The sequence below is a fragment of the Bremia lactucae genome, linkage group LG13 (assembly GCF_004359215.1).
Source record: "Bremia lactucae strain SF5 linkage group LG13, whole genome shotgun sequence".
NCBI classification, from domain to species: domain Eukaryota; phylum Oomycota; class Peronosporomycetes; order Peronosporales; family Peronosporaceae; genus Bremia; species Bremia lactucae.
The window spans coordinates 2508045-2516993 of NC_090622.1; positions in this window are offsets into that span (position 1 = coordinate 2508045).

Sequence of the window (8949 nt, forward strand, 5' to 3'; positions counted from 1 at the left end):
TAGCCCGAATTCAGTCGTTAAGACCATCATCTACAACGGGGAGTCTGACGAGAAGCCATGCTGCCTCTCATCACGGTACCATTTGGACCTAATGGAGCAGCTTTAACTGGTGCTCCCGTCAGACACGGCACGTCGACGCGCAGGGTGTCGACCGGTTCCTAAGTGTCAAAATGCTTCAGATCTCTCCACTGGACGAGGATCTGAAGTTTCTGCTTCAAGGAGCGGTGGGAAAACAAACAAGGAAGCGTTGGATATCTGTAGCATCCACTAATGCTGCTGGCGCCGGATAGAGTAGCAATTTCGCCTAACTACTCGCGGCAGCCTATCCTGCTTCCATTCCATCGCAGGCGCTAAGTGCTGCTGAACGACGGATCGGGGGTCTCGAGATTCAAGTTTCGCAAATGACTTCGGATCTCCTCGATGTTTGCTCGAACGTTCACCAGGGTTACGGAAGGCTGAAACTTCGGCTGGATATCCTTTGCTCGAAGTCCCTACTATGGTGGGAGGAGGTTGTCCGAGGGAAGTCTTTCATCTTTCTCGTCATCCCCACATGATCGAAGTTCGACCCACGGTCGGCGTCATCGTCGGTCTTCTTTGACGCATGGGCTTATGTGATCTCTTCTGGATCAACATGCCGTTTCAGACAACCCATGTAAAAGACGGGGTGCTTCTTCAAATACGGCGGGAGGGTGAGCCTATAATTTAGGTCTCCAAACTCCTCGACCACCGAGGGTATAATCCCAACGACAGAGCTTTCCCTCGTGACCCTGCCAGTTTAGCAGTGGTCACGACACCTAAGAGGGTCAGTGTGGAGTCACGGTAAGAATTGCTTGCTCATAAACTATACCAATGCTTCGTAGTTGTCAACTACTTCATATGACCGACCTCTCGGTCGTGTCATAGGTGAGTTTGGTGCTGAAAGCGTAAGCGCAGCTCAACGCTTTGTGGATAAGCGATTAGCGAGCACACGAAATAGCCGTGACGCGATGGCAAGCGCACAGGATAAACAAAAAGAATATGCGGACATAAATGGTTGCAAAAATAATGAACGTCTTATAGTGGAAGCACTACTCTACTTAAAAATGCAGTTTCTGTACTACCTGGTATCCGTTCACGCGGCTCATCGTCATATTGACGAAAATATATCCCTCTTTCGCACCGAGCATAGTGAGGGGCCCTCCCCCACTAAGACTCGGGCTGCGCGCAAACGAGACTGGCGTCCGAGGATGGCGCATTTCGTTAATATAAAACGGTGTCTCACCCGTACTGGCGTGGACACTATTATTTATAGCGAATTCCACGAAGGGCGATTGTTTGCTCCATTCTTAGGGAGTCGCTATTGTGCGTAATACATCCGCCACGACCCGATTGGCACGTTCTGTTTGGCCATCGGTCTAGGGATGATCGGCTGTCGACATGTGGAGCTTGTAACCCAGCAGCCCAAACACCTGACGCCAAAAATCAGACGTAAAACGTGGATATTGATCCGATACTATGGACCCAGTCATCCAGTGTAGCCGATAAGCATGATCCAGGAACAAGAGACTGCCTCCTTGCCTGTGATTGATATTTTCATGTTGATAAATGCACCATTTTGCTCCGTCTGTCTACAAAGATGACGAGCCCCGCCTAACCCTTGTGGTTAGGCGGCATGCCAGACATGAAGTCCAGACTGACCGACTTCCAACATCCGTTGGAATCGGCAGCGGCTTTAATGGCGCACTGCTGGACGGTGCAGGCTTTATGCGCTCACACGTTTCACAGGAACGAATATAGTTGGCCACCCATCGATTTAGGTGTGGCCACCAAAATTCCTCTGAAACTCGTAAAACTGTTTTTTTGCAGCCCAAAATTCTACAGTGAAGTATCCCCAACTTGATATCTGTGTCATGAGGGACATAGATTGACAAGGGATTGCAAGGCGATAGCTGATGCCATAACTGGCCATCGCTGTAGCCAAACCAACTTTGCTTAGCCTTTAGATGCGACGCAAGGGGGACCTTTCATTCACCGAAGGCCCAACAGCAGGCGATAGTTTTCGTCCTGTAGCTCTCTTTTATTTCGGAGGCCAACGAGCTCGGCAGAAGTAGAACTACGTGACTGTCAACGTTGGCGACTCACTTGTGTTTTAGCACAAGACACCCTTACCTGGTGTCTAGCCTCGAAGTATGGTCTGCGCAGTTAAATTCAAAGAATACTTTAAGCCAACTTACCGTTCTAAGCGAAAGGTGTGGTGAGTTTGTTGCGGTCCCCGCAGTGATGCAATGTGATTCATATAAACCACAAATCCTTCGGTGCCCAACAGGTGCACTCAAAAAGAAACTTAATCGAAAGTGGCTCCTTGTCATGCACAGGGTAATTCAGTTCCCCAGCTTTAAAAGCCGGGACTGATAGGAGATGACATAGTCAACGCTGTCGTCGTCTATCTGCAGAGCGCGCTGCCGATTCCAAAATTTTTTGCATCGCAAACGACGCAAAAGGGCTTATTGCTTCACTAATGTGATCGCATCTACTTGCTCTTTTGACCAAACCCATGTTGTATCCCCTTTAAGAAGGTCTCTGCATAATTCTTGCTATACTTATGCAAGTAATTAGCAAGCCCTAGGAATTGGCGCAAATCCTTTACATGCCGTGGTATTGGCCATTTATTTACAGATTTTACCTTGTTTGGGTCTGCTCGTGCACCATGTGTACCTACGATGCAGCCCAGCACAGGCGTCATAGGGACCCTAATGAGGCAGTTTTGCAAGTTGACGTACTATTAGGCGTCACCCAAAGTCTGCAACACAGCGTCTAAATAACGCTTGTGCGACTCTATGGCGCTCAACCCGTCCTCGGCCCTACTATGCACGAATACATCGTCAAAGTAATGGGGCGCGTAGGCACGGCGCTGACGCATAACGTGAGCCAAACGCTCAGTTAGATATCTCGGGTGCATTTTAAAGCATTGGGGCATCCAGAGCTACTCCAAATCATACCGCTTGGGTGCTTACTGCCATTTTCGCTACATAGGACACTCTCATGATTTCCTGATAGTAGGCATCTTTTAAATGTAACGCGGAAAAGATATTCGACTTTCCCATGGAGTTCAACAAAACATCTTTCCGCGGAATTGGCGTAGTAACGGTATGATGAACGTGTTCAGTTTATTGCAAGCGTGAACCACGCGCCATCCACCTGTGGCCTACTCACACAGAAGGTCGGCCTGCAGTGAGGCGATTTGTTCTCACGTACATAACCCGCCTTGGCTTGCTTGTCGAAGAGCTCGTCAATACAATCGACTTGTTACTTCGGCAACGGCCACTGCCTGGTCGCACAACACACGGTGCCAGGTTCCAAATCGATTGCGTGCCCGATGTCCCTATCGGCCGGTAGGTGGCTCTGCACTTCTTCTGGGAGCACAACACGGTTTTCCACAGTATTTAAAAAAACGATTGTCTTTCAAGGCATTCCAGCCTTGAGCAGAAAATCGTTTTTTTTTGTTTGTTTCTAAGATACTCTCGTCCATTATGGACGACGAGCAATAGTCCACCAAGTTTTCTTATGGAACTGGTGCGACTACCTCGTAGATCTTACCTTCCTTAAGTTCGGACAGGAGCAGATCACACGACATCTCCGGGAGGTTTACTATCACCTCGGCAGAATTTAAGACATGCTGGAGCACCTCGACTTAGGATGTCTCCGCCATTTCGTTTTCCACGATCTCGAACATCTCGTTCGAATTTCCGTCCTCTTTGACCGGGCTGATCCAGAGGTCACTCTTTTTGACGTGCTTTGCATCGTCCTAATCTGTCGGTACTCATTTTCAGAGTCACCACGACACCTGACCTGTAAGTAGGTCTCGGCTATCGCTCCTCTTATAACCGCACTAGGCTCTAGGCTTTAGGCCGGATCTTGCGGCGCTTGACTTCCTGTCAGATCGCAATCTACTGTCACAGGATCTTGGCTCTGTGAAGAACCATTGAATGCATGGCTACTTGTCATCGTTCATTTCACTACACCAGTCTCTTTGGACGGGGTAGGACTTTGTGTAACCTGACTTCCTGTCGGGACAATTTTCAACTGTGTTGGACACATCATCAGTTGCACAGGACTCTCGCAGGAGCACATCCTTTTCGGTGTCCCGCGTAAAGTAAGCAACTGTGCGTGTACTCCAGTCTATGCATGGTTGGTGTTTTGCCAACCATGGCATGCTTAGGATGAGGTCATACGGACTCTCCATACCTAGCACTGTGAACTTCTCTTTACAAGAGAAGTTACTAAAGCTGAAGGCGAGTTCTACCTGAACTCCCTCAGACTTAACGAGCGTGCCGTTCGCCAAACGAGGTTCGCCTCTTCTCGCTTGCTATCCTGGCAAAGCTACTCATACATCGCTGGTCTCTGTTTTAAAGCCGAAAATTTAATAAAATTTTGCGATGCACCTGAATCCACAAAAGGTATCACCACGTGGTCGTAGCCTCGTAACCGAGTGCAATAGACTAGCAGGTTTAAGGTCCGAACTTACGGAACCCCAGGGACTATGCTACCCATTTGTTCGATAATTCTGAACTTAGGAGTAGCTTCAGCGTCCGTGGCAGTAGAGCATCGCGCCCCTACTGCGCTCCCGCACTCCATTCATGAACGAGGCACCTTAATGCGTTCCAGTATGGGACTCACAGCTATGGTTTTAGATTGATGTAGGCTTGACCAGGTAGAAGTAAAACTAGTGATGTATTAAATGAATTAACAGTTTGCTACTTCTGTCTGTACCTACGACTTCCATGTGCACTCAGACAACGGTTGCACCAAATATGCCTTGCAGTCGCATCTCAGCGATTACCGAACTTTAGCAGTTGTTGCCTTTCAGCAGTCGTTACACAACCGAAATTCGCACCCTTCCAACACTCCTATCCGGGTTGTCCTCACATCTGAGACATTAGCTCTCGCAATCCACGTTGTCTCGTGGCAGTAAATGCCTTGGTGAGAACGTCAGCCCGCATCATCCTTGACTCACAGTAAAATAACCTCGAGCACACCCTTTTTGCTGTAATCCTTCACAAACTTGTGTCGGACCGCAATGTGCTTCGCCCTTCGATGTATCTTCGCCACTAATCTGCTCTATATCCGCCTGGCTATCAATATGTAGCACTATCGGAACCTGTACCTTGACTCCAATTTGATCAAGTAGTTCAAGCATCCCCAATGCTCGCTATTCACTAGCGAACCCGCTTTCATTGTAGATAAAGCCACACTTGATTGTTTCTTGCATATCCAACAGACAAACACCCCATTCATGGACAAAAAGCCCACCACTGACCGATTTTCGATCCGCGTGGTCAGCTGCTAATCAGCGTCATTGTAGCCTTTGAGTGAAACTATTCCATCCATGTTCTTACAATCGTGATCATTCATTCGAAGGATAACTTTATCGTCCCTTTCAAGTACTTGACAATCCTTTAACTCATCGCCAATCGCACTCGCGTGGTGCATCAGCTTGTCGGCTCCCTCGATGTACCGCAAAAGCGGTATTAGGCCTTGTACAACGCGCGATCCGCAGCAGGCTCCCTATCAAAGACTGGAAGATGGCTGTGGTGTGTTGCGTATACGATCCACCGTTTGATTTATGAAGATAATTACCTTCACCCTCATCATCTTGCTCATCTTCAATTGGTGTTCGTGTCGAATTCGCCATCTCGGGTCCACTTGCAACGAGAAGCTCTCGATTGCACTGCTCTTGTCCAAGTGTATACCCATTACCATCATCATACGTTACTCCCATGCTTAGGATTTTCTTCACCGCTCCGGGGTCCTTCACTTCGCACGCGTGCATAGCAGTAAAAAAACTGGTCAATTAGAGCCATATCCGTTCCGGTAACCCAAAAGATCATCCTTTTATTGTGTCCCTGTGTCACTTCTTCTGTGATACAGGCAGCTGTTGGTATAACACTCCGCAAGACCCAACTCCACGAGCGTTTTGTGCAGGAGCTCGGCCAAAAGTCGGCCAGCCTGCTTCAGTCTGTAGAGACTATTCTTCAGTCGCTATGCCAACATGTGCCAGGTTGGCATAGATGCCGCTACATGGTCCTGTACCTGACTGATCAGGGAGGTTTCGTATCACATGAAGGCTTCAATCCTTGCATGCAGGACCTCTCGTCCCTGGGAGATAATAAATATCACTTACTCAAGCCCAAATAAAGTTTTGAGCTTGTCATAAGCGGCGCGTTGCGCTTCTGACAGGTCTGGAACCTCTTTCATTTTCGTGAGGGTTTAGTCTTGTAAAGACTCAGGCGTAGATTGACTACGAGTGCTACCAGGTGTATCAGAGCTACCTCGCTCCTGAAGTCAGAGGAAGACTTTCAGACTCAGAGAGTCGCTTAGTTCTATTGAACCAATGGGTTTAACAGCTCAGGGAGTCGTACAAGCTAATAAAGCTTAAGAAATCCTAGTTCAAGAGATTTAGGGGTTCGGAAAACGAAGTGGCAACTAGTGCTCAAGAGGATATACCTTAGAAAGGCTTCTATCTCTTACAGATCAATGCGCAAGCCTTAGGAAGGCACTTAACGCTTTAAGATTAAAAGGGGGACTGCACTTTATTTGATTATTTAAATCTAAAAACCTTACCCTAGCTAATTAAAATAGATTCTGGCCGCCAGATTTATATCTGGCGGCGACCACGTTTATTACCCATAATAAATGGGATTTAAGTAACTAACTATTTTAAAATTAGATTAAAGGGTATTTTACCCATAAAGTAAATGTACCACAACAACGGTTCTCCAACCGATGTAGGCCCGATTACAGAAAGCTTGGAAATCTCGAGCCGAAGCCGGTATGATTATTGGCAAATATGATATCATAAAGGGTTACAAAGTTTACTTACCTTGCGACAGGGTGGTCGTTACGACTCAACAAGTCAAAAATGTCGAGACCTTAGATGATACTGGTAACCAATGCCTTCAAGATCAACTTCGCGAGAAAAAAACGTTTCAACAATCGGTGTTTGTGAAACACAAATCAGGCAATCGGCCCGAGCAGCCAATTCCAGATCGTATCGAAAATGACACCGCAGAACGGAAGGAGCCATACTGCGGTGGGAAGTGGAGAAAGAAACGTGGTACTCGTGGCAGAAGACTAAGACACAAACTCTGTGATGGTGGAGAAATTAGCAAGGCAGTTAGAGAAGAAATTACCACGCTCGGACGAATCACAACAAGAAACATGGGCTCGAAGCATGACCCTATTTCTATGGTTGCCGTACTGACGGATCCTAACAGGTACCGTGAAGCTATGCAGTCACCAAACTCACGAGAATTGAAACGTGCAATGAAGGACGAGATTGATTCTCTTCTAGCAAATGTAACCTGGGAAGTCGTGCCAAAACCTACAGGACAAAAGATGCAACACTCAAAATGGGTTTTTAAATATTTTATTCTAACTTTGAATTATTTTCTTATATAAAATTATCAATTTATAATGTGAATCAAATTAAAAATCGCTTAATTTTTTATTGATTGTATGTTTGATATCACCGACGAGACACTAGAGAGATACAAGGCTAGATTGGTGGCTTGTGGTAACAAGCAATCGTACGGAGTTGATTGCACGATGACGTTTAGTGCGGTTATGAACATGACCACAACAAAGATATATAGCGAGAGGTCGCCCTCTAATTGTAAATGTGAAAACATTTGAGGGAAAAGAAGGAGAAAATCTCCTTTTTTGGATTAAGCAGATGGAAATGTCCATTGATTCCGCCTTGTTCTTAATAGAACGTCAAAAGGTGGCTATTGCATTTCCAAACTTGGAGGTAGAGCCATGGAGTGGCACTATCGTGCAGCACGTCCATAAACGACGCTTTTCTTTCATGGGATATGCTGAAACAGCAAATAACCAGCATGTTTGCACCGCCTGATCAGATTTTCGCATGCGAGCACGGCTCCTAGCGACTCGACAGGGTGAAAGAACCCTAGGGACTTTTGCCAGGAGTTGAGAACTCTCATTGCATCTATGCATCAAGACCCGGTGCAAGAAGCATGTAGTGACCATCTTTATGGAAGGTCTCAATGAGGGCGTTGCCCGGACGGAATTGTTCCGATCTCATCCGGCTACGTTTGAAGAGGCAGTTGCCATAGCGCTACGCGCCGAGTCCGACTTTAAGTCTGCTCGCGTTAGCACTCCTATTTACCAAACAAGCTCTTCGAGCACATGAGTTCCGTCTAATAGAGCGGAACCCACGGATTTAAGCCTCGCTGAGGAAGGAGAAGAGACTCTTCCAGCTGTGGAACAGCATAAGACCATCCGTAGATGTTATATGTGCGCAAGCACGAAACATTTACGCCCTGCCTGCCCATTTCAAAATTCGCATAAAGCTCGAAAGAGCTCCAACTCCGACCTATACCAGAGATCTGGTAGGGTGCGGGAAAACGTTGATACCCAGTAGGTGCGGGTCGCCCTACTGGAGAAGACCTAGGCTCTGTTGAACCTCTAGGAGGTGAGAGTAAACAGAACTCAGCCTGTTTTAGCGCGGTGCTCAATGGAACGGGGCGAGAGTACAAGCCTGGCTTGCTATTCGCTCAAGCGACTGTAAAGGGCTTTGATGAGCCGTGGTCAATTTTAATTGACACAGGAGCGTCTTGCAATTATGATCGACACCTTTCCCTTGAAGGAAGTCAACAGTACGTTGAGGCGCTTTTAGCGTATTAAGGTGATACAATCACTGTTCGCTTAGCGACTGGGACTCGTGTCACTGTTCCCAAAGATCCATTGAACTTAGGTATAAAGTTTCTGGACTTTAACAGTATGGAACGCTGTCTCGTCCTTGATTTGGATTCGAGATATGATATCATCCTTGATATGGCCTGGTTAGAACACCATGAGCCATGGATCGATTGGAGGTCTAAGACCTTAGGCGCCACGCGCAATGTTCCTAGCAAAGTTTTGGAGGGTCATGAACCCACGTTTGCTAGGCAA